This window comes from Kogia breviceps, chromosome X (genome assembly GCF_026419965.1).
Source record: "Kogia breviceps isolate mKogBre1 chromosome X, mKogBre1 haplotype 1, whole genome shotgun sequence".
In the NCBI taxonomy this organism is placed as follows: domain Eukaryota; kingdom Metazoa; phylum Chordata; class Mammalia; order Artiodactyla; family Physeteridae; genus Kogia; species Kogia breviceps.
This window is the reverse complement of record NC_081330.1, coordinates 114400644-114427491: the sequence shown is the minus strand read 5'-3', so window position 1 is coordinate 114427491 and position 26848 is coordinate 114400644. Positions and strand designations below refer to the sequence as shown.

The window sequence follows — 26848 nt, the reverse complement described above, 5'->3', positions numbered from 1 at the left end:
TGCAGAGCTGGGCTTCACGCAGAAGCCCTGACGCCAGAGGGGCTCGTCAAAGGCCGCTGGGCTCCGGACGCTCCTAGTCGTGCTGAAGGCTGAGCCTTTCGACGAGGGACTCGCCCAGCCCCGCCTGGGGACCAGCCGGCCTGCGGAGGTTGGTCAGGTGGTCGCGCATCTTCTGGATGCGTTTCACCTGCGCGGCGTCTAGGAGGCGGCTCTCCGGGAGGTCACGGGGGCGTGGGTCTGCGCGCGCAGAGCCCAGGGCGTGCAGGTCCACCAGGGCCTGGTTCAGGTTCTCCTCCGCGAGCACGACGGCTTCCACAGCGTCCTGGGTTTCACCCCACTCACCCCGAGACGCTTCTGCACGTCCTGGAAGAGGGCGCGGCTGCCGCCCTGCTTTTGCATTTTCAAGAGGCGCTGGGCGCCCTCACGCTTCCCCTCGGGCACTTCGCGGAAAAGGTGGCCCAGGCCCTCCAGAGCCGCGTCGTGGCGGTGGAAATAGGCGCCCAGAGAGAGGTAGGTGCGGGAGGCCGGCAGATGCATGTTGACCAGGCGGTTGACGGCGGCCTCCACCTCGGCGGAATCATTCTGACGAATCTGGGAGCTCGTGGTGGATCGGTGATACGGGGTGAAGCTCAAAATACGGTGTTGGCGGTCCCGGTGGCCGAGGACAGCTGAGAGGCTGGTTCCGAAGGTTGCGAGTGGAGCACAGGTTGGATGGAGGTGGTCGGAGGCAGGAGCGAGGGGCGCCCCTGGGTCTGTTCGGTCCACACAGCGCTGTAGCAGGAGACGGAGCCGCGGGACTGCCCCGCGCACTGCCTGTTGATATTTTGTAAGCTAAAGAAAATTTTAGCTCTTTCACGGTGGTACAAAAAAGAACTTAAATATCATTTTAGTGATTTCCCCTGTGTGAAGACATTAAGAAAAGGTAACAGCCCTGCTTTATCAAACTCTAGGCTTTAGTTACAATTCCGTAATTCTTACTTTGTTTGGTTGTTGTTGTTGAAGTGGGTAGTTCTTTACTCAGAAGAACATGGATATTCGTTTCAATCTGTAATAAGTTGTCAGCTGAACTCAAATGGTTATAGCTTCCGGAACAGAGGATAAACTGGCTACCACTGTGACTAATTGTAATGACACATGCCACTCTGTTCTCTGCTCCACGTTTGGTGGTTTCCAGTCAGGAAGGGTGAAGCAGCCGTAGTCTTAGGTGGCCAAGCGAAGAGTGCAGCTCCGCAAGCATTTGTCGTAGGACCCCTGATGAGCGTGTGACTCCACAGGAATGCCCTTAAACTCCACTCTTCCAGGCAGCTTTACTAAGAAGTGCAGTGGAAAGAGCCCTGGAATCCACCTCTGAAAACCTAGGTTCTGAAATATTGTTCTCCCACCTACTTGCTCTAGAACTGTGATCAAATCATTGGACTTCCATGAGGCTCATTTCCACATCTGTAAAGAGAGGATAATGAGATCCGTTCTACCTATCTAGGGAGGGATATTTGAGTATCATATTAGCTAACATATTAGTTAGCATTTGCCTTGTAACAATCGCAAACCTCTGTGGTATATGACAGTAAATATTTGTTTTTCATAGATCTACAGGTTTTAGCTAATCTCGGCTGGGCTTCCTGGGCAACTCGGCCAATGTTGGCTGGATTCACATGCCTGGAACATTGACCGATCCCCCCAGGGCTGGACAAGGGTAATTAACCCAGATATATCCTTCTCATGGAAATGGCAGAAGTGCAAGATTGCAAGAGAACAAGCCCCATTGTGGAAGCCCTTTTACAAGCCTCTCCTGTGTCATATCTACCATTGGTCAAAGCAAGCCATATGGCTGAACTGAAACTTAAGGAGTGGGCTTGTATACCTGGCCTTTTGATGGAGAGATGTGTCAGGTCACACAGTAAATGGTATGGATACTGGGAAAGATGAAGAAATTGGGTTATTAATGCAGTCTTAACACAGCTGATGCTTATAAAGTGCTATGCAGAATATATTAATGTAATGAAACTTCTGTGATCCAGAATATGTAAAGTAACCATATGTGAACTAACTGAGTAACTTTTATGGATAGAAGAGAGTATAACTCAGTTTATATTCCAAATATTTTCCACTTTAGTGGGTTTATAGTTAGCATTATATATAGTGCCTTCGTCATTATTGTGTTGCTTGATTGGTAGTTTGGGACACAAGTTTAAATGACTTGGTTGTCTGAGAGAATTTTTTCTTTTCTCCTGGATTAAGATCTTGAAGAAAGCCAGTTGTGTATGTCAGAGTTTCATTTCACAGTTTAAAACTATGTTTCTCTGGCTGATTCCAGGGAAGGAGCGAGATTGATTCAAGAGGAGCATAGAATATCATGATATGTCAGGAAGTAAGGAAGTGATCAGAAAAACGTTAGGGACATGCCACAAGTACAGAGGAGCCAGCTTGAAGGGGCTTCTTCTGGCTAAACCTTAGACAATTTGAGCACCAAAATAATTAATTACAATACTGAATTATAAACCAATGGAAAAACAGGTATATAAATGGATAAATGGGGGAGAAGGGTGGTGGGCTTTTGCTTACAATGCCAAGGGTCAATGTGGAGGGAGTCCTAGAGTTGGAAGATTATCGTTTGGCAACCATCATAATAAAGCCTCAGTCAGGCAAGAATCATCAATGGATACTAAATGAAGGGGAACTTTTGATGGGCAGGATATTTCCATGGTTGTTAAGTGTCTCCCTAGAGATTGCTCATTAGTAGCAAGGGAAGGAAAAAAAATAGTAATTATACAATGGAAAAATTGGACAACACCTAGACCAGGTGACCAAAATTAACATCACCAGTGAAGGAGAGATGGATATCCTGTAGCTCCAGAGGTGATACCCTGAAAAGGATACATGTCACCTACGTAGTATTTTGACTGAGAGTGTATAATCTGAATCTAATTCTGAGGAAATATCAGCTGGACACAAAACAAGGAAAAGGAGGTGGGACAGTATTCTTTCAATGTCAGTGTCATAAAAGACAAAGGCTGTGGAAATGTTTGAGATTAAAGGAGTCTGAAAAGACATGACAGCTAAATGGCGACACCTGAGCCTAAACTGAACCGTATACTGCAGGGGAAGTGAAAATACCATAAAGGACATTATTAGGTCAACTGACAATATTGAAATGTGGACAGTAGATTAGACAAAAACATTGTTCTGACCATGATGAAGTAACAGGGACCAGATTTACCCTCCTACCTTAAACAACTAAAGAACCAGATAAAGTGTACGAAATGATGGTTCACAAACATTGGACAGTAGGCAGCACAGGACAGAGATCCCTAAGAGAAGAGAAACAAACAAGTTGAACCCTATGATTGCCCCTGTTTACTGCCTGGAGCCAGTTTGCAAGCCTCAGTGCAGGGATGGGAAACGCAAACAGAACCCCCAGGTTTCCTGAGTTGAGGAGACATAGTTGGGAATTTGGAGAGGCCACGGTGGCTAGGATTCACAGGGCAGGGGACCAGAGAGGAGAGCGCTGCCTGGAAATTGAACTCTGGAGGTCTGCAGAGGGGCTCCCTTGAATCGTCGTCAGCTTAGTGCTGATCTGTACATGAGGGTTGTTTTTTTTTTTTTTTTTTTTTTTTTTGTACATGAGTTTTTAAGGAAACTAGCTGAGGCCAGGGAAATAATCTCCCAAAAGTATCAAGTGGAAAACTTCTTGGCGATAACACAGGTTTGGGAGTAGTTCATCTTCCCTTTAGCTAGACTGGAGAACCCTCGTACTATGTGTGCATTAGGTAGAGTACTTCGAATGGTGTTATTTCAATAGTGGGATCAAGCTAGGCCTAGACTAAAGGCTGCTCTGGTCTGATTCAGCCTAACAAAGCCGAAAAGCAAGATTTGAAAGAATCAAATTATTTCCAAGTAACCTAACTGCATCCCAGAGGAAAGCTCAAAATTATTTACCAAGAATTACAGAATATTACAAAAATTACTTTTAAAAAACCCAGCAGCTAACAATGAACCCAATGTCTGGCATCCAATTAGTCTGGAACTGTACTGCGGTTATGTAAGAGACTATCTCTACTCTTATGAAGTATACACAGAAATATTTAGGGATCAAGGGCCATGGCGTATGAAATTTGCAAAGAGAGGGGTGGAGAATAGGTGAATCTGGGTAAAGGATATACAGGGTTCTTTGTACAATGTTTATTTTTACAGCTTGTGAATTTGAAATTATTTCCAAGTAAGTTAATTCAAAAAAGAAATGTAAAAACGATGTTTCTTGTACCTCAGAAACCAGCAGAATCCTATTTGGATAGTGCTGTGATGGTGCTCAGTCTATCCACAAGAATGTGTATAACTTTCGATTATCAACGGCTACAGAGAATTCAAAATAGCATTTAGAGGGGATCCTGCAAAGGCAGCAAATTGCGGGGGAAAAGAAGAGAAATATAACAAATAGCTATTTGTTACCATGATGGGCATTTGGAAATTCTTTAAGTGTTGGCTTTTCCCCCTCATCCGCCAATTCCTGTATTTTGCTGAAGTGAGGGATTTTCCAATTTGCTTTTCTCCAACCTGTCCTGACATTGCTATCTACTGCATTCTGGATGTATGGAATCTAGAGCGTTTCCGTTGTAGGTGCTGAGGCAATCTGACTTACTGCGCAAGGAAGGAACAGCTTCTAGTATGAGGCAATCAGCGACAGGGAGACCAGTTCCTGGTCTCAGTAGAACACAGCAGTCCCAGGTGGAGCCAACAGTTTTGTGCAGAACTTGAGGCTACAGTGTTTCCACATGTTCAGTCAAAGGTGGGGGCGTGTGAACATTCTGATGGGAACTGGATTTGTCAGAACAATAGGAAATAGACTTAACCAGAGAATTCTGGTTCCTTCTCTTCCTGGATAACCCTTGAGCTCCTGCAATGTGGGTCTCATGTTCTGTTGAGGTCTTCACTGTTCTTATCCTGTGACCAGTTGGAATTATTTTTCTACACCGTGTGATCCTCAGCTGCAAGAAGAAAATCCCTAAGTTTATGCTGCATCAGGGTGATGAATGTAAATTCCCTGATCACTGTGGGTTTTGTGGCATTTGTAATATCCTAGCATTTGGGCCTGAGAGAGAGGAGGAAGTGTCACAGGTTTTGAAGCCAATGGAATAGTCCCTATATCTGATATTTGGGAATAAATTAAGACCAAAGGAAATAGGTTATTAGTGGTGTGTGTGTGTGTGTGTGTGTATGTGTGACAGTCCCTGTCTTTAATAGCCCAGGAACTTACCCGTCTAAGATGCCCAGAGAGGTGTTCATTGAACATTTTTCTGTCTCATGGTCTATTGATTTGCTTTAATATGAAACTTCTATTCCCATGTTGGGTCTTTCCTAATCAGAAACATTAAGCAAGCTTAAAGTATTAAGTAATTTTATTTTGGGAAACCATGAAATTTAGTCTCATCCGTAACTAATGAAAATTTATGATTCAGACAGTCTCTAAAAGTTCCGAAAACCGTACACAAAAATCACTGACTAAGAACAAAATGGTCATCCTGGCAGATAAAGAGGATGTTGAACGGCATTTATAAGATTCTATGCTGCATGAAGCCCAGGGGGAATCTCAACTGTGGCTGCACTAATAGAGTCATTTGGGGAGCTTTAAAAAAATTCTATGACCAGGAAGCCAAACACTGGATTGATTAAGTCAGAATCTCTGGAGGTGACTTGGGTATTAGGAGCTTTTAAAGCTCCCCAGTTATATGTGGAACTTAAAAAATAAAACAAAACAAATTAATGAATATAACAAAACAGAAACAGACTCACAGATGTAGAGAACAAACTGTTGGTTACCAGTGGAGAGAGGGAAGGCGGGAAGGACAAGATAGGGGGAGGGGATTGAGAGACACAAGCTGCTATGTATAAAAATAAATAAGCTACAAGGATATATTTTACAGCACAAGGAATATAGCCAATATTTGATAATAACTATAAATGGACTATAACCTTTAAAAATTGTGAATCACTATGTTATACACCTGAAACTTACATAATCTTGTATATCAACTATACCTCAGTTAAAAAACATAAAGCTCCCCTGTTGATTCACACATGCAGCAGCGAGTATTGAGAACCACTGAGCTAGAGTGATATCTGATTTTCACCTTCACCTTGTGGCAGGTATTTCAAAGAAGAAAACCCAGGGGATGATTTTCATTTGTTCTACATACATGTATCAATTATGGCTATTTTTCCAAACTATAAACCCAAATTTATTTTAAAGTTGGGGGGTGGGGATGAGGAATTGATGTTGGCAGTGCAGCCAACTGAGGCCATGGGGTGGTCTCAAAGGTTAAGTGTGAATATACTTCAGTAATAAAAAAAAATAACGAGACTCATTTCACCCATCCTTACCACCAGTCTTGATAGTTTATAGCAGGAGTTCTCAACCTTACAACTATTGGCATTTGGGGCTAGATTTTGTTCTTGCTGTGGGGGCTGTCCCATGCATTGTAGGATGTCGAGCAGCACCCCTGGCTTCTACCCACAAGGTGCCAGTAGCACCCTCCACCATCACCACTCTCCCACAGATGTGGCAACCGAAAATGTTTCCAGACATTGCCAAATGTCCTCTGAGGGACAAAATTTCTCTCTTTTCAAACCACTGTTTTATTTATTGAAGTATAGTTGATTTACAATGTTGTGTTAATTTCTGCTGTATAGCAAAGTGACTCATATATATATATATATATATATATATATATATATACACACATATATATATGTATATATATAGAGACACACACACATTCTTTTTTATTTTCTTTTCCATTATAGACATTGAATATAGTTCCCTGTGCTCTTCAGTAGGACATTCTTGTCCATCCATTCTATATGTCATAATTTGCATCAACTAACCCCAAACTCCCAGTCCATCCCTCCCCCACCCCCTTGGCAACTACAGGTCTGTCCTCTATGTCTGTGAGTCTGTTTCTGCTTTGTAGATAGGTTCATTTAAGTCATATTTTAGATTCCACATATAAGTGATATCATATGGTGTGTGTCTTTCTCTTTGTGACTTACTTCATTTAGCATGATAATCTCTAGACCCATCCATGTTGCTGCAAATGGCAATATTTCATTCTTTTTTATGTCTGAGTAGTATTCCATTGTATATATGTACCACATCTTCTTTATCCATTCATCTATCACTGGCCATTTAGGTTGTTTCCATGTCTTGGCTATTGTGAATAGTGCTGCTATGAACATAGGGGTGCCTATATCTTTTAAACCACTGTTTTATGGTTGAACCTCCTAGATAAAAATCTCTATCACAGAAGCAGAGATCAGTTTTCCTCCGTTTCTCCAAGGTTAGGAAAATAATTTAAACTATAGCATGAAGAAATAAGTTAGATGTAAAGCAGAATCCCACCATTACACATGTGCATTAAATATTAAATTTATTCCTCTATTACTATGTTATTCTTTACTGGAATTCTTTTTAAAAATGTTCTCACATGTTTGAAGTGAAGCCTATCTAAGATGAAAAGTGTTACTAGATCACTTTTCAGGATTGCTCCTAAGCATCAGTTTGTAAGATTTCTCAGCCTCTTTCAGAGGAGAAGCATTGCACTGAATATTTGTAACTATAAATATTTGTAAATATTATAAATGTGGATGCTTCATTTTGGGTCACACTTTGAGTAGCAAAAACCTATAATTTGGCAGAATTCATTTGGGGACCTTGGGGCTCTTTTGGGCTCAACTTAGCTCTATGTGTCTTCTCATTCTGGAACCCAAGCTGCAGAGCAGATACTCTCTGGAGCTGTTCTCATGGTGGAAGGCAGAAGGTCAAAAAGGGGAACAAAGCCATATCGAGAATAGCATGAGAGCTTGTATTAGGATGTGGTATAAGTCATAAACATCCATGTTCCATTGGCTAAAGCAAGTTACATGACCAAGCCCCAAGTCTGTGGTGTGGGGGCATTCCTGCATGTTAGAAAACACAGGGTGATAAGTGTTGCAGAGCATACACAAGTGGCTCAAAGGGGATAGTTCTACCTGGGAGAGTCAAGGAAGACCTCCGAGAGAATATGATGGCTAAGCCAGATTTTGAAGCATAAGTAGAAGTTCTCAACTAACCAGGAATGGGGACCAAGGTGGGAGAGAGGGCATTCAAGACAAGGGAAGAGCATAAAGCAGAGAGGTACCTGTTCTGCAAAGAAGATCTCTATAATCATATGGAGAGATGCTCAGCATCATTAATCATCAGGAAAATGCAAATCAAAACCACAATGTGATACCACTTCACCCCCACTGGGATGTCTCTCATCAAAAAAACGGAGAGTAATAAGAGCTGGTGAGACGGTGGAGAAATTGGAAGCTTCATATACTGTTCTTGGGAATGTAAGATTATATAGCTACTTTGGAAAACAGCCTGCTAGTTCCTCAAAAGGTTAAACATGGAGTTACCATATGATCCAGCACTTCCACTCCAAGATACAGGCATATCTTATTTTATTGTGCTTTGCTTTATTGCGCTTCATAGGTACTATGTTTTTTACAAATTGAAGTTTGTGGCAACCTTGTGTTGTCAGGCGACGGTTCGCATTTTTTAGCAATAAAGTATTTTTAAATTAAGGTATGTACATTTTTTTAGACATAATGCTATTGTGCATTTAATAGACTACAGTATAGTGTAGACATAACTTTTGTATGCACTGGGAAACCAAAACATTCATGTGACTCGCTTTATTGTGGTATTCAATCTATTGTGGTGGTCCAGAACCCAACCTGCAATATCTCCCAGGTATGCCTGTATATACCCAAGACAACTGAAGACATATTTTCCCATAAATATTTGTACATGAATGATTCATAGCTGCATTATTCATAATAGCCAAAAAATAGAAACAAGCCAAATGTCCATCAACTGATGAATGAGTAAATACAATGTGGTATATCCATACGATGGAATATTATTTGTCAATGACAAGAAATAAAGTACTAATACATGCTATATCATTATGCAAATGAAAATACCAGACACAAAAGGCTAAATACATGATTCCATTTATGTGAAATGTACAAAACAGGCAAAGCCATAGAGACCAAATGTATATTGATGATTGCCTAGGGCTGAGAGGGGATTGGAGAGAAATGGGGAGTGACAGCCAATGGGTAAGGGGTTTCTCTTGGGGCTGATGAAAATGTTCTAAAATCAATTGCGGCAGTGTTTACACAACTTTGTAGATATACCAAAAAACATTGAATCATACACTTTTGTGGGTGAATTGTATGTTATGTGAATTATATCTCAGTAAAACTGTTAGCAAAAAATCTTCCACATGGTAAGGCACAGCGGCACAGGGGCATAGTGTAGTCCAAGAACCTACGCAGATCGGCATAACTGTTACAGAATGGGAATGGATACATCTAGGAAGGCAGGTAAGGATCACATCATAGAGGATCTGAAGGCAGCTTGGAGCAAGAAGAACATTTTAGGAATATTAATTCATATGTGGAGACTGGGTTTGAAGGAAAAGGATGCAAAGAGGATGCGTAGTTAAGACTACTGCAGTAGATCCAATATTAGTTCACCAGGGCTGAGTCAAAATGATGGTGGCAGGTGGAGAAAGGGAAGAGAGAATCCAAGAGATTTTTAAAAATATTTATTTATTTATTTATTTAGGCAGGCTGCGCCAGGTCTAGTTGCGGCACGCATGCGGGATCTAGTTCCCCGACCAGGGATCAAACCCGGGCCCCCTGCATCGGGAGCTCGGAGTCTTACTCACTGGACCACCAGGGAAGTCCCTCCAAGAGATTTTTATGAGGCCAAAATAATAGGATTTTGTGGGCAGGGAAGAAGGAAGGGAAGGATCTCTCTTACACATTTTTTTGTCCCCAACAACTTAAAATGTCTGACACAAAACAGTGCCCAATAATGTTTAGTGAAGTAATGAATGAATGAAGTGGATGGTTACAATTTCAGAGTTTCTGTTACCAGATAGAGAACTTTGGGACACAGCAAGGTATTTTGGGGGGTGAACTCAGCGCTGTAACATTTAGAAAAAGGATACTTTTCGTTTGAGGGGAATGGCTATTTCAGGGAGAGAAAGAAAATAATGGTAGATCCAAAGGTACACTTCATCTCTCTCAGTTTTGCCTACGGCCAGCCTGCTGTGTGCCTGTGGAATTTTTTTTTTTAAATGAAGAATTATAAAAAGCCAGTAAACTCCACCTAACTCTGGTGCCTTCAGGCTTTTGTACCCATTACTCAAGTAGACAGAATCTACTCCCACATGTAAGACAGAACACAGCATGCTTTACAATATGTATTGACCAGATACATATTTCAATGAGGCTCAGTAACTAAGATACAACCACCAGAAACCACTTAGATAGTTTTATTCATTTCCTCCTGGTCAGCTATGGCCACCCTTCTCCACTATGATACATCCTTAGATGCTCACACTGGAAGATCTAGCTTTCATATACTATAGCTTTGAGTTAAAAGTTGTGACCTAATTTCCAAGCAGAGCAGAAGAGTCCTCTCTGGAGATGGATTACGTACAAGGAGATGAAGTGTTTATGTTTGTAATAACAGCATGCCTCCACAGAGGACTATGCTGTATCTAATGATCGAAGAACAACTTTTATTTGTGGATTTGCAGGGGTAGGGTGGGGAGGATTGTACATTTGCCTTCTTCTGAGCCATCGTCAACCTATTGGCTATGACAAGGTGACTTCCTATGGACTTCCTTTTCCTGCTTCAGTAAGAGAAGCTTGTGGATGAGTAATGGAAAATTCTGCATTTGCCTAGTATTTGAAGTATTGACAAGGTAGTCCTGGGTCTAAGCTTGTGGGTAGTACTTGGGCTTACTTATGGCAAAAGGAAAGAATGCAAGGAGTATCTGGGGGTCTCCCTAGGGACCAGTTGCTAATTAAAGTGGTTGAAACCAAGCAGGACAGTCAGGGACATTGTAGAAGAGGTGACTTTTGACCAGGTAAGCCTTCTGAAGAAAGGTTTCTTCTTTCGTTTTCTATCAAATGGTCTTTAGTTAAAGTACCACCAGCAAACTTGGAATGTGAACCAGGGTGTGGATTTGAGTAGTAGTGAAAAATAATGTTGAGTCTTTTCCAGGGATAAGGTTCTGGTTCAGGAACTTGTGACCACCTAGAAAGACCTGTCTATCTCTCAGTGGAATCATCCCGCCCCCTTTGGGAAATGAAACCCCATCTGGAGTGACTCTACGCTAATTTGGGCTATTCATGTCTTTGGAGCTCCTGGGGTGTCCCCTGATGTGGCTCAACCCCTAAGGGTTTTGGTCTGAAGATGTTTTCACATTGAGTGTGCTCCTTGGACACCCCCAAAATTCAGCTGTACTTACTGCTATATACCCATCATTTCTGAGCTAACACAGGGATCAAATTGGCAAATCGGACTTACAAGAATCACACATCTTACCCAGCACCAAGCTTTCCTGATAATTTCAAGGGTACAAGTAATGAGCACAGACAAAGCAGTGGGAAGTCAGGGACTACCAGTGCAGCTCTCCTGGCCCTTTCTTGCCACATTAAGACACATACCAGGTCAGATTTAACATATAAGATCTCTAAGCAATGTATGCAGTCATCACTTGCAAGAAAAGAAAGCTACTTTGGTGATGGTATGTCTCCATTTTTTCTGCTCTGATTGTTACGTAACTTACATTTTCCAGGGAGCCATGCCCCATAAATACGTATGTTCCAGGTTTGTTTACCACAAACAATGCCCGACAGACCAAGTACATCCCCCTCAAAGTATTCCATAGATAAAGACTCTCCTACTAGTTAATACTATTAGAGTGTTTGCTAGGAGGTCTGTCATTAGCATGTGTATAAGGAGATCTGACTGGCTCAATTTCTTTCCTTCCCAGGCAGTGGTCCTTCAACAGAAGGAAATACTAGAGTGCACTCTTCTGCTTTCCTTCCCAGATTCCAAGGGACAGGGATGGGATGCAGAGTGTCTTCTGTGTCTGTTTATAGCCGCCCAGATTGTGGAAGGTCTGGGGCACTGGGGGAAATGCATGTTTTGAAGTTGGACATATAGACAAATGAAGCTCCAATCTCAGTACTTCCCCTTTCTGGGTTGCATTAAAGAAGTCATTACAGCTCAGTCACTTCATCTGAGGACTGGGAATATTATCTCCCTCCCTGGTTTCTTGTTATACCTCCATGAGTCTTTTTGTGTGAAAATACTTCTTAAACCATAACAAGCTATGTCCATGTACTGTATTATTGCTGTTATCAGTGAGTGTCTGCAGTCCTTTCTGTTTGGGTGTTCATTTGTGGCCTGTGCTGAGGTTGGTGGCTCTGGACTCTGAGTGCAGAGCCTCTTAGTGCTTAATGCTCTGGGTCAGCAGCATGGCGTCCTGGATAACAGGGATCCTTTGTTTTGAAAACCTAACCTGGATTCTGGGTCTACCCTTATAACACCACATTTTTCATTATATTTCTTCTCACAGTGTGCAATTATATATTTGTATAGAAACAGTACGAGTTAACATCATTGAGCGTTTACTACATGCTAAGTACTCTTTTGTGCACTTTAAATGTAATATCCCATTTAATCCTTCCAACAACCCAATGAGGTCATTATTTTTCCTTTTTAATAGTAGATTTTAATGATTACAGAAATAAAGTTGTAGTATGTGTTCAAAATGCTATGTTCTGTTTTGATCAATTAGTAATAGCTTGTGAGAATTCTTCTGTTACAGCCACCATGGTTGTCTTTTAAAAAGCGGTTGGACTTTTAGGCCGTCTCTAATTTTTCATAGGGATAAATAAAACTATAAAGAACATGTTTGTGCATAAAAATTGTCTTTTATCTAAATCTGTCTTTTTAAAAAAATTAATGCTTTTATTTATTTATTTTTGGCTGCATCGGGTCTTCGTTGCTGCGCGCGGGCTTTCTCTAGTTGCGGCGAGCGGGGGCTACTCTTCATTGCGGTGCGCGGGCTTCTCATCGCGGTGGCTCCTCTTGTTGCAGAGTGCGGGCTCTACGCGCCTGGGCTTCAGTAGTTGTGGCACGCGGGCTCAGTAGTTGTGGCACGCGGGCTCAGTAGTTGTGGCTCGTGGGCTTTAGAGCACAGGCTCAGTGATTGTGGTGCACTGGCTTAGTTGCTCTGCGGCGTGTGAGATCTTCCCGGACCAGGGCTCGAACCCGTGTCCCCTGCATCGGCAGGCGGATTCTCAACCACTGCGCCACCAGGGAAGCCCTAAATCCGTCTTTTAACTTTGTTCCTATAGTTTTTTCCCAACTTTTAATGGAAATGTTACATAAGTGAATGTTCAGCCCCATGAATTTTCACAAGGTGAGCACATTTGTGTAACCAGCAGAAAAAGAAGAAACACAGTATAACCTGAACCCTGGAGTCCCCCTCATGTCTCCTTCAGGTAATCACACCCTCACTCCTCACCAAGGGTAACCGCTTTCCTGACTTCTGACCCCATAGATTTCATTTTCCCTCTTTTTGAACTTTACGTAAATGGAATCATACAGTGTGCACCCTTGCGTTTGGCTTCTTTCATTCAAGCATGTTGTGTGCAGTTACAGTTGGTTCATCTCAAAGAAGGTCGGTATTATTATTAATCCTACTTAATAGATGAGAAGACTGAGTCCCAGAGAGGTTAAGTGAACTTGCTCAGAATAGCAAGTGTCAGAGCTGGAATTTGAACCCGAGTAGTTTGAAGCCGCTCTACTAACCATTATGTTATACTGCTCCTATTTATTTAATGCCCAGCTCCTCCACTATACTGTAAGCTCCATTTTTTTGCTCAGTACCTAGCATTTAGCACATACCACATAATCAATAAATATCTCCTGAGTGAATGAATACGGGTGAATGAATGAGTGAATATCAGATAGGGCTGCTTCTGCAATTCAGTGTTTTTGCCTAGGTTGCTAGAAGTGCGTGAGAAGGTTCTGTATCTTCCTTTCGTTCACCTTGATTATGGACATCTTCTCAAAGTCACTCCCACCATCTGTGGTCTTGGCCCCCTGTTATCCATTCTGCAGCAGACCCCTGTTGAAGAAAGATTTGCTTCTGTGTCTAGAGCTTGGAGAGTTCCTGGGCCTCATTTTGTCTTCCCACATGAGGGAGACTCAAGGGTAGTACCACCTCAGTGCTGCTCTGGGAGTTGGAATGACCCCTCTACAAATCCCTGCCTCTACAAGTCCCAGCACAGTTAGGAATGATTATTGCACTTCTAACCCTAAGCTTCCTGAGCAGAATTTCGATGTCCATGGACAGTTGGTCTCCTGAAATTCACAATAACTTTTTTGGTTCTGGTTTTCTCTTTCTTTGTCTATCAGTCAATCTTGTCCGTATAATATCTTTGAGGCGGGGACATTTAGAAACTGCTTTCAGCTGTATTCCATCCAAAACAATGTGAGGTTGACCGTAGGGTTTGTACATCCCAAGCTTGTGCTTGATCGGGATGAGTGGTTAGACTTCAAGGAACAGCCTACCCTCTCCTCTGAAAATTGCCTTCAGAGAAATTATTTTAAACCAACTGTCTTAAAGCCCATAAATGAACACTAGGGAATTTTCAAAACCAAGAGAAGGGGTCACTTTCTCCAATATCAGATTTCTTCTAGCACTCTGAAGCCTGGTGCTGTAAAAAAATAATTAAAAAAATATAGCAACAATTCTTTGTATTATTGCAGAACATTTTTTCTTAGAACATTTTAGCCATTATTGTGACAATTCTGTATACTGGGCAGAAGTAAACTACTTAGATGGAGAAAACCATCCCAAGAGTTAATACCCATCTAGTGGTCTTATTCTCATTGTTTCCTCCTTATTAGATGAACACTATATTCAAAACAGGAAATACATATTTTGAAGAACATACCTGAGAGTATTAAAAGAAAGCTGACTATTTGCACTTCTTATGGTCTAGGATGGGGGTTAGCAAACTTCCTCTCTGAAGGACCAGATAGTAAATATTTTAGGCTTTGAGGCCCATACAATCTCTGTCACAACTATCCTAGCCTGCCCTTCTAGTGTAAAAGCAGCTGTAAACAATATAGAAATGGATGGGCATGGCTGTGTTCCAATAAAACTTTATTTACAAAAGCAAGGGCAAGCTGTATTTAGCCCACAGGCCATAATTTGCTGATCCCTTGTCTGGGAGATCTGCCAGAAAAAATTAATCCAGGGAGCAAAATCTTTGTGAAACTTAAGTGGAGAAGTAGATATCTTCCTTAAAATTGATAAATCTTTTATAGAAATATTTATGTTGTCCATGGTGCCCTAAATAAAACAGTTGAACATGATAAAGAATGATTTCAAATGACGATATGTGCAGAAAAGAGTTCACATAGCAGGCCTGACTGCAATCCTTTGAAAAGCCTGCTTATGTTTTCAGCTTAGGTTGCCTGCTACAGGCCTGCTTAGGTTGGCTGTTGACTGGCATCTGGAAACTTCGATTGTGGAGAGAGTTCCCACTCTTAGCTGATAAGACTAGCTCACTGTGCCTGCACTGTATAAACAATATGGTTTATGCTGAACACCTGCTTTTCTTCCAAGAATCTAGAATTTTTATACATGCTAGGCAGAGGCTGCGTATGTGACCAGCCTCCAGTTAAAAAACCAACTTCCAATAAAAAAAAAAGTTCTGTGAGTTCTGGTGAATAATCAAACCTAGGGGTGGTCTTGGGTACCTCCCAACACAGATACATTCTTTTCTACCTTGTCCACTTAATATATTCTCCCTTCAGATGTGAGTCATTGTTAAAGAAATGTATATTCCAGACCCTCATGATAGGTATAGGGCCCACTGGAGGAGAGAGATTGGATTCCACTCCAAATATGGCATGGGCAAGTGGGAATTTATAGCCAAGGAGCAGGGTGGGAGGTCAGTGGATAGAAAATTACTAAGAGAAAACATCAGGGGTAAGGGGGGGCGCGTTCTAGCTAAGCTGACCTAACAGGATTCTTTAGTGAAAACAAGGCAGGGTGGTGAGACATTACCTGCGGGTTGGTGGAGGATGAGGAACCTGATCATATATTGAGGGTGATCAGATATCCAGGGGAGGGAGTTCTGGTTAAACTGATTTATCAGGGTTCTTGCCAAAAACAGATTCTACAAGAAAGTGTGCAGATGGGCCTAGGAGAAGGTTCAAGAGCCTGACTGAAGTTTGGTCAAGCAAAGAATGTCTGTCACCATCAACTTTTAGTTATGGAGATGTTCCTGATCATAGTGACAAACCCTGGGTTTAGCAAAGGAGGAGGTTTGCAGAATCCTGAGCCATGAGGGTATGAGAAATTGCAAGACAGTGCGTGGTCAGGGCCCCACTAAAAGGAACTGAGCAGCCACTTACTGGAAAACTGGTCCAAATCAGCAGAAAAATGGCTGCATGATGCAACTGTGACTTTTTGCAGCCTATATATAACTCAACTGCATATCTGGGGTCAACATAACAGACTTGATGGGTAAACACAGTTCCTAAAAACCACAGCCAGACTTGGGGTTCCGTAAATGGCCTGTGCCCAGCTTCATTACAATGAACCAATCTTGAACTGACAAGCTTGGTCTTGTTCAACCAGTCATCCTTTATGAAGCTTTCTAGGTTTGATTTTTATAAGTCCCACCCTTGCTTTTGGCCTGAGAGGGTCTCCATGGGAGCTGTACTCCCTTGTGTAGTCCCTAAATATAAGTAAATCATCAATACTTTAATTGTCTCTGAATTATTATTTGATAGTTAGTTTGAAGACTCCATCCCATAGGACCTAATCCTGCTGTGTTCGATCAGGTTTTCCCTCTCTTGTTCAGAAGTAAATTCACCTTAATACGATGTCTCAGAACTTCCCTGGCGGTTAGGACTCCACACTTCCAGTGCAGGGGGCGTGGGTTCAATCCCTGGTCGGGGAACTAAGATCCCACACGCAGCATGGTGTGGCCAAAAAAAAAAAAAAAAAAAATACTATGTCTCAAAGTCTTTATATTTCCTTTATCATCAATTACCTCAAAGGTTGGGTACAGGGAAGCCTGGGAATATCTGAATCATGCAGATATCACTGACTGGAAAAATCAAGGAAACCACCAAGATGAACACATACAACAAAAGAGAGGAAGACAAAATCCAAAACTTGTGAAAAAAAAATCTAAAGGTGTTCTTTTCCCCATCTTAAGATAAAAGCTGTTTCTCTAGGACCCAAGAAAATACTGCAGGGAGAGAGAAACTTTTCCTATATGCTTTTATGTTCAGTAGCTGGGGCCTGCTAATTAAACTGACAATACACAGATTAACAGGAGAAAAGGTTTATTACATATGCACATGAGGGCCTCACAGAAAAGGAAGTAAAGACCCCAACAGGCACTTAGATCCAGGGGCTTATATTCCATTTTAACAAGGGGTGATAAGTTTGTGGAGAAGTGATAAGACAAAGAACAAGGTGTTTGGGATTCCGGGGGCAGTAGATTGTGGGAATGTAAAATACATGGGAGAAACAAGTGGAAGATACAAACTGTTTAGTAAGGTTTGTTATGCAGACCCATCTTGGGACTGAGGTTGTCTCTCAGGTGATAATGGTGGTTTTCCTCTTCCTGGTGTGGGAGAGGGGAGTGGGAACACTCTTACAAGGAGAAATTTGTGCTGTGCTTCTAGGCAGATAGGAGGGCAGAGAGTTCTTTCTGCATTTGTTGCTTCTTAACTGCCTTTAGCTCAAAATAATCCTTATGTCAAGGTGGCATATTTAGGGGTGGCATTTTCTTTTTCTTTTTAATATTTATTTATTTGGCTGTGCCGGGTCTTAGTTGTGGCACGCGGGATTTTTAGTTGCAGAATGCGAACTCTTAGTTGCAGCATGTGGGGTCTAGTTCCCTGACCAGGGACGGAACCTGGGCCCCCTGCATTGGGAGTGCAGAGTCTTAGCCACTGGACCACCAGAGAAGTCCCACAGGTGTGGCATTTTCTGATCCCCTTCTGCTTATGAATTTGTTGTATGTCTTCACTCCTGGAAGACGATTTAAACTGTAGTTTTACATTTATGCCTCTTTTTTTTTTTTTTTTTTTTTGGTGGTACGCGGGCCTCTCACTGCTGTGGCCTCTCCCATTGCGGAGCGCAGGCTCCGGACGCGCAGGTTCAGCGGCCATGGCTCACGGGCCCAGCTGCTCTGCGGTATGTGGGATCTTCCCGGACCGGGGCACGAACCCGTGTCCCCTGCATCGGCAGGCGGATTCTCAACCACTGCGCCACCAGGGAAGCCCCATTTATGCCTCTTAAAATAAATGGTCCTTAACTTAAAACTCCCTTTCTAAAAAACCAGATGACATTCCCCATCTCCCCATCCTCAACGTATTTGTTTGGCAAAGGTCTCGAGCACCCCACCCCAAACCCACTTTTCTCTATGTTTGCTCTGCTCCCTGCAGACCTGGTATACTCAGTCTTCAGATTTCACATCCCTCCCCTCAAAACGTGCCCTGTCCTCCAAATGGTTGGAGCTTCACAAAGGGTTTGAGAGCCCAGGAAATAGCATAAATTCCTTACAGTAAAACAACAGATTTTAATGGGAAAAATGTTATTTTCTGGGGCCCGAAAAGCAACCACAGGCCTCTCCTTTGTGAGGCAAAAGCAATTTAAGATTCCAATTAAAGACCTTTCTAGTCCATGAACAGATGAATGGATAAAGAAGTTGTGGTATATATGTGCACAACGGGATATTATTCAGCCATAAACAAGAATGAAATCCTGCCATTTGCGACAACATGGATGGAACTGGAGGGCATTATGCTAGGTGAAATAAGTCAGACAGAGAAAGACAAATACTGTACGATTTCACTTATATGTGGTATCTAAAACCAACCAACCAACCAACCAACCTAAACTCATAGAAAAAGATATCAGAATATGTGGTTACCAGAGTGGGGAATGAGGGGAGGGGGAATTGGAGGAAGGTGGTCAAAAGGTACAAACTAGCAGTTATAAGGTAAGTAAGTACTAGGGATATAACGTACAACATGATGACCAGAGTTAACACTGCTGTGTGGTGTACAGGAAAGTTGTTAAGAGTAAATCCTAAGGGTTCTTAACATAAAGTAAAAAACCCTTTTTTTCCTTTTTTTCTTTTGTACCTATATGAGATGATGGATGTTAACTAAAATTATTGTTGTATGGACCCTGTTCGGGTCCTATCCTGGGTCAAGGCTCTCTGCCTCGGCAGGGGAGGGTTCTTTTTCCGTTCACGTTCGAGCAGCCGAGTAATAACAAAACTGAGCTGAGATCGACTCAGCACAAGCTTGATTCAGTGGCCAAAGAATGGAGAAGAGCAACGAAGTTCACAGGTCATCTTCTTGCCCACCTGGTGAGAGGGATTTAATTTTAACGAGCGAAGACAAAGGGAGGAGGAGTGAGGCTAATGGTAGGGCGGCATATGCATTAGTGTACTGGGAAAGGGGCAGGGCTTCTTCCCAGGGAGTGGGTACCGCTCCCTTTGTATCCTTTTTCGATCCTTAATGTCTGGTCATGGCCACCAGTAGGTGTGTCATTTAAATATGCTAATGTAGTAAAATCAGCAAATAATGAGACTCAGGGTCTGTTGGAGGTCAGATTCGCTGCCCGTCTTGGTCCCAGCTGGTTCCATCTCATTGTGTTTTTTGTTAGTTTGTTTTTGTAGCTTCCTTTCTTATCTCTGGGCCCTTTAATTTAAAGATTATGTTAACTCCTGCTAAAGGCAGTGGCTGGTGGGTTTTGAGCCAAGACCTGGAGCTGCTCTGGCGATAATTTCACAATATATGTGAATCAAATCACTGTCCTATATACCTTAAACATATACAGTGCTGTATGTTGATTATATCTCAATAGAACTGGGTAGGGGAGGAAAGAGTTTACACTCTGCAAGCACCAAAAACCAAAACCAAAAAAGGACCTTCCTTTCCTTTGTAAAATGTTTCCACTGTTGTCACCCTACCCTACCACTTTACCACAGAGTACTTTGGGGTCTACCTGGATTTTGTTTAGAGCTGCCTTGAGTCACTTATGTATGTGGTAGAACCTAACCCTCAATCCTAATCCCAGGGCTTTCCTCTAGTTAGGAATTTACTACATTATTTTGATGCCGCGTTTCTTTTTACTTATTCAACATGTAAGAAATGTTTATTGATCACCTAACTGTGGTACAGTCATTAGCGACGCAGAGGTGAACAAGAAATAGCCCGTCTTTGAGATGCTTCCAGTATAGGGACAAAAAAAGTCAGCCATTTTGACAGTATGTACCCTAATGGGGTAATTCAGCCACGTTATAAGAACACAGTGGAGGAGCACTCATCGCAATATTCGGCGCTGCTAAACAGTCTAAAGCAGAGAAACTTGCTCTGTTTCCATTTTTCAAAATCACTGTCATGAAGACCACTATATTTAGCTGACCTGATTCATTGTATTCTAGTGCATCATAGATGACTTCTTCCATTAATGCTAGACCAGTGAATAATGGCGGATGCAGTAGTTCACAGAGGCTTCTCTGTTCTGAGTTCCCCTCATTCTTCTCAGCCTTTCTCCTTGCCATCGATGATTGCATCGAGGATTGAAACTCCTTAGTAACAGCCAATCCTACTTTCTCTCCTGAGAATTTGAAAAAAAAAAACGTTTACAGAGATTAAAGACAGAAGATGCCCGACTTGACCAATGCAGTGGTTCTCAGCTTCGAGCATGCCTCAGAATTCCTGGAGGGCTTCCAACCCCAGAGCTTCTGATTCACTAGGTGTCAGGTGGGAGTCAGAGCATTTGTGCTTCTAACCAGTTCCCAGATGCTGCTGCTGGTGGTCCTGGCACCATAGTTTGAGTATCACTGGACCAGAGAAAAGAGACATTTTTTGGTCAAAGCCCCTGTTGAGTTGTTGTATTACTAAAAATGGCTCTCGGGGTTAGATGGCTTGTTCTTTCACAACAGCGTGTGATGGACTTACTTCCTATGTATGGTTGGCATCCGGGCAGGAGATAGAAGAGGGGAAGAGAATCAGCTTGGCCAATTATAGAATCTAATTTGGGGTAGAGCACCTCTTTGCAAGTTGTATTGCTTTGGGGAAAGTTTGTCCTGTTTAATCGGATTTAAATTTGTTGCTGAGAAGGATTTTTTTGTCCTTGGGACAGATGTTTATTTTGCCCAGCATTTACCCACTGGGGACTGGAGCAGTAAAGTGGCGCAGTTTCATCCCACACTGATGGGGAGGGAACTCAAAAGGATTTGACTTATCACACCAGAACCCCTGGGCTGTTGTGCTGCACTTTGGGAATGTACCGCCTGAGAATTATGGAGCCTTTTTTTTTTTTTTTTTTTTGCGGTACGCGGGCCTCTCACTGTCGTGGCCTCTCCCGTTGCGGAGCACAGGCTCCCGACGCGCAGGCTCAGGGGCCACGGCTCACGGGCCCAGCAGTTCTGCGGCACGTGGGATCCTCCCGGACCGGGGCACGAACCCGTGTCCCCTGCATCGGCAGGCGGACTCTCAACCACTGCGCCACCAGGGAAGCCCAATGGAGCCTTTGAGTAGACTTAAAAATAGGTAGAAAGGTGCTGCTTTAGGTTGGTTCCCGAGAAGAAGACGCTGAGATTAGGATTTGTATGATAGTGATTTTTTGAAAGTAAGTACTTCCAGGGAGACCTTTAAAGGGGTGAGAGAAGCGGGGGACTGGGAAGGGGAGGAACCCTGAGGGTGTGATCTCAGGTGAAGAGCCAGCCTCAGCCTGACCCTGCTGGGGACCTCTGGAGTATGTCACGCCTCTGAGTTCGTCCCAACTTCCGGCCAGGGAGCTGGGCTTTCACATTCCTGTGCCTGCCTGTCCCTGGCTCTGGCTCTTTAAAGCAGTTCAAAGAGTCTCAAATTTAGACCATTAGAAGCAAAAGCACACAGAAGCCTGGAGGAGAGGAGCGTATAGAAACTGTAAATGGGATCCAAGAGGACCTGGATGGGGCCCAAAGAGTGCCCACCACAGAAGATGATCCACCTAGCACAGTGCTAACCCCTGAGGAGAGTGAGTGGGTTTTTCCTACAATGGAGTGAAAACTGTACACTGAACACATTTGAGGAAGGGGGCTCCTTCTCGCTCTCTGGAGGGGTCAGAGGAGAATGGGCCTGAGAGCAAGGCTGAGAACTGGGACCCCACCCTCTTCAATGAAGTGTTTAATGTCCTTTGTTCTTTTCCTTTGGACTACGAGAGAATTCATACTTAGCATCCCGTTAAAAAAGTACTTACAGGGCTTCCCTGATGGCGCAGTGGTTGAGAGCCCGCCTGCCGATGCAGGGGACACGGGTTCGTGCCCCGGTCTGGGAGGATCCCACGTGCCGCGGAGCGGCTGGGCCCGTGAGCCATGGCCGCTGAGCCTGCGCGTCCGGAGCCTGTGCTCCGCAACGGGAGAGGCTGCGACAGTGAGAGGCCCGCGTACCACAAAAAAAAAAAAAAAAAAAAAAAAAAGTACTTACAAAAAAAAAGTACTTTCTACCCTGTCATACCAGTAAGTTATCCCCAACTGGTCAGTAAAGTCTTAAACACACTCTCACCTGCCATTGTGGGGGAGTGGAGGGCAGGCCCCCATAGGGCGTGTGGTCCACCCTCCCTGCTCCATGACAGCATCATCACAGGGGAGGGAAAGGCTGCCTGGGGTGACCCCGAGCAGGAGCTCACAAAGCAGAAAAGGAGGTGCCAACTGAATGACTCTGGAGCAGTCAGATGACAAACCCCCTTTTCTCCAAACATAATAGAAAAGAACATCGCATTTGAAGAGAGTAGGGAGAAGCTACGGCTTGGGTTACACTTAGAGATTAAGTGTCACACCGGATGTGAGAGGTTCTTACAAGAGATGATACCTTCATACCTTGACCTTGTAAAGACTAGATTGTTATCAAAATGGCGATGGCACAAGGCATTGACTCTCTGAGACAGATGAACAGATAATGAACGATATTTCCAGAAAAATGTAGGCCAGGAGTCATATCTAGCTTTTATATATGACAAAACTAAAATTATAGTTGGGGTTATCATCTTTTCTTAGTAATGCATTTCCACTGTAATTTAGTATTAGACAGTGTTATATATTGAGTAACATTAGTCAGCCATATTAAAATGGATCTGAGGACAAATTTTTTTCTTTTAAAAATATATTAAGCTTTTACTCTTTTCAAAATGTAGGATGACTAAGTCAGAGGTACTTTGTCTATAGGGACTTCTTTGGGTAAGGTAATGTGGTGACCTTGAATATACACATAATATATACATGTATTATATAAATATTAACATTATATATACCAAAACCTAGTTTCCCTTATATTTTTGTATTTACCACATCTATTTATATACCTTCTATATTTATGTGCTGTTTAAATATGGAGTTTTAGCATTTATAAAATTGTAAAATATATACACATATATATATACAAATATATTTTTATTTTTCTGAGCAGCAAGCATACTTTCCATTTTCTGAGCTACACTTGGTAATCCTTGTAAAAACATGCAATGTATGGACCGGCTTAGGGATTAGAGTGTTGTGGATAATGAAAAAGGTTTTTATTTTTATTTTTTTAAAATTAATTTTTTATTGGAGTATAGTCGATTTACAATGTTGTATTAGTCTCTGCTCTACAGCAGAGTCAGTCAGTCGTACATGTACATCTATACACTCTTCTTTAGATTCTATTCCCATATAGGTCATTACAGAGTACTGAACAGAGTTCCCCGTGCTCTACAGGAGGTTCCCACGAGAAGGGTTTTGGTTTTAGCCCTTGTCCTTGGAAACACTTCCAAGTGGTAGCAGGAGTCCACTTTCTGACCTCGGCAGGTATGGTATAGTGGATGTAACTGAGGTTGTTTTGTTTATTTTATTTTATTTTTTTGCGGTACGCGGGCCTCTCACTGTCGCGGCCTCTCCCGCTGCGGAGCACAGGCTCCGGACGCGCAGGCCCAGCGGCCACGGCTCACGGGCCCAGCCGCTCCGCGGCATGTGGGATCCTCCCGGACCCGGGGAACGAACCCGTGTCCCCTGCATCGGCAGGCGGACTCTCAACCACTGCGCCACCAGGGAAGCCCCTAACTGAGTGTTTGTATGATGATGCCGATCTGGCTTTGCTTCCAGATCCTGATCCTGAATGTTGTTTTCATTATAAGTCTCCTGGGAATGAATACATTTTGGGTCTGTTCATTTTCCTGTGATGTTCCCCTTTCCAGTGTCTTGAAGTTCTGCTAATTGAGACTCTGATGGACTGTAAGCCTCACCTGAATAAATGCTTCACCTTGGGAAGAATTAGAAATAGGGGGAAAAAAATAGAAGCTGTGATTCCTAAAGTCCTTGCTACAGTACCTGCCATTTTCCATATAAATGTTAGGAAGCCCAAAGGCTTCTAGGCGGCACATTTTAATTTCAGGGGAAAAATAAAGTTTGTCTTCTAGGAAAAACCATATATACTCCCGGATTTGCTCAAATTATGTGAGCTTTGATGAGTTTTAAAACCTAACACACCATTGTAAAGCAATTATACTCCAATAAAGATGTTAAAAAAAAAACCTTTCTGGGTCTCTATTTCCTCATCTGTAAAACTGAGACTATAGTAGGCTTTGAGAGATTAAGGCATGCAGACACTCAGTACACTGTGGGCTCTCAATAACTGTTAGCCATTGTAATTCTATAAAGCTAAACAGAGCTAAAGAACAGGTGATCTCTGTTTACATTAAAAACTCAGTTTACATAATCTAGGTTTATGTCCTGGGGTTATCCCTGTCTCTGGTTACACCCAGGGCAGGGAGCTGGATTTGTTGAGTGTAAACTGTGAACTGAGGTCAGAAAGGGGTTGGCAGTGTATGCGCTAAGGAAGTGACCAGGCCAAAAGGCCTGCAGAAATGGAACATTCCCCTGCAGTCCTCTGAGAGGAAAATGAGGAGCTGGTGGCCTCTTCCTCCACGATGCAATCAGCAGTGGCCTGGGAGAAGCACACTTGGAAACAACCCCTCTAGCAAAATATGCCTCTTGCTTTTGGTTTTTCCTGGTTTCAGAGCCTGAGTTCCTACCACTACATTGTTCTGGTTGGGTTCGTTCTGCGTTCCCCAAAGACGCTAAGCCTCTTACTTACTTGTTTCTGACATTTGGGATCTTGGAAACAAAGCATTTTATAAAATTAAAGAAGGATGACAGTCGATGTTCTGGGAGAGGCTACATGCATCTTTTTTTGTACATCTTTTTTCCCCCTCGATTTTAATCGGGTATTAGGCAACTAGGTGGCACTCTTGTTAGAGAGGCATGAGGTTCTGCAAACCTGGATTCAGTAAACTACAGGCAGCAGTATACAGGTCTTCACTATTTCTCAACACTGTCCATCACATAAAACATATATTCATTTTCTAGTGCTGCTATAATAAATTAGCACACATGTCGTGGCTTAAAACAACACAAATGTATAATCTTATATTTCTGGAATGCAGAAGTCTGAAATCGATCTCACTAAGAAAAAATTAAGGTGATGACAAGGCTGCATTCCTTTTTGGAGGCTCTGGGGAGGATTTGTTTCCTGGCCTTTTCCAGGTCCTAGAGGCCATCTGCATTCCTTGGCTTATAGCTCTTTCTTCCATCTTCAAGGCCAGCAGCAAAGCGTTTTTCAATCTCTCTCTCTCTCTCTCTGACTTTCCTCCCTCCCTTCTTCCCTTATAAGGACCCATGGGGCTTCCCTGGTGGCACAGTGGTTGAGAGTCCACCTGCCAATGCAGGGGACACGGGTTTGTGCCCCGGTCCGGGAGGATCCCACATGCCGCGGAGCGGCTGGGCCCGTGAGCCGTGGCCACTGGGCCTGTGCGTCCAGAGCCTGTGCTCCGCAACGGGAGACGCCACAAACAACGGTGAGAGGCCCACGTACCGGGGGGTGGGGGGGGAAGGACCCATGTGATTATCTTGGGCCCACCCAGAGGTTCAAGGATACTATCCTCATCTCAAGCTCCATAGCTTAATCATACCCTCAAAGTCTCTCTTGCACTGGAAGGTAACATAGTCACTGGTTCCAAAGAGTAGGATTGGACATCTTTGCGGGGGGGGGGGCGGCGCATTATTCTGTCTACTGTGAGTACCTAGCAAGGCATTGTGCTATGCCCTAGGTAAGCAGTAGTGATCAAAAATAGCAGTCCCTGCTCTTGTGGCAGTTTACAGTCTAAAGAATGCCACCATTCCCCAACTTCCTACAATCTTGACCCCCCCCAAAAGATTGTGAATTATACGTGATACCATATAAGTTGCCACAAGCCACTCAGTCTCTTAAAGCTAGCGATTCTGAGTCAAATTCAACTTCCCTTGTTTTCAACTCCTATAACCAATTACTTATCAAGCCCTGCTCAATCTACCTGAGAAGTGATTCAAGTATTTCCTTCACATCTTCACTAACATTGACCTCATCAGTTGCCACTGGGATATTGCAATCACTTCTGAACCTGTTTTTCCTGCCATCAGCCTCACCCTATTCCAGTCCGTTGTCCTCACCATGGCGCCCCACTGTCTTAAAGAAATAAAAGAAAAGGCAATCGGAAGGGTGGTGGTGAGGAAAAAAATGGCTAACCTTTAATGAGTTCTCACTATGTCCCAGGCATTTTTCTATGGATACGGTGTATATGGGCTATGTCACTTAAACTTCAAAACAAACGAAGTAGGCACCATTATCATCATCAACCCAATTTATAAATGAAGAAACAGGGGCACAAGAGAATCAAGTAACTTGCTCAAGGGCACACAGATAATTAGTGGAACTACAGTTTAGACCTGACAATCTGTAGAAATTGACAAGATGATTCTAAAATGTATGAAAAGACAAAAGGACCAGGATAGCCAAAATTACTGTGCAAAAGAAGAACGAAGTTGGAGCTTTATCACTCCC

General features: G+C 43.0%; 1 pseudogene; it reads right to left on the bottom strand.

Annotated features, from left to right (window-relative positions):
• Positions 1-73: 73 nt before the first annotated feature.
• On the bottom strand, positions 74-26460 carry LOC131748211 (ferritin light chain pseudogene; annotated as a pseudogene).
• Positions 26461-26848: the final 388 nt, after the last annotated feature.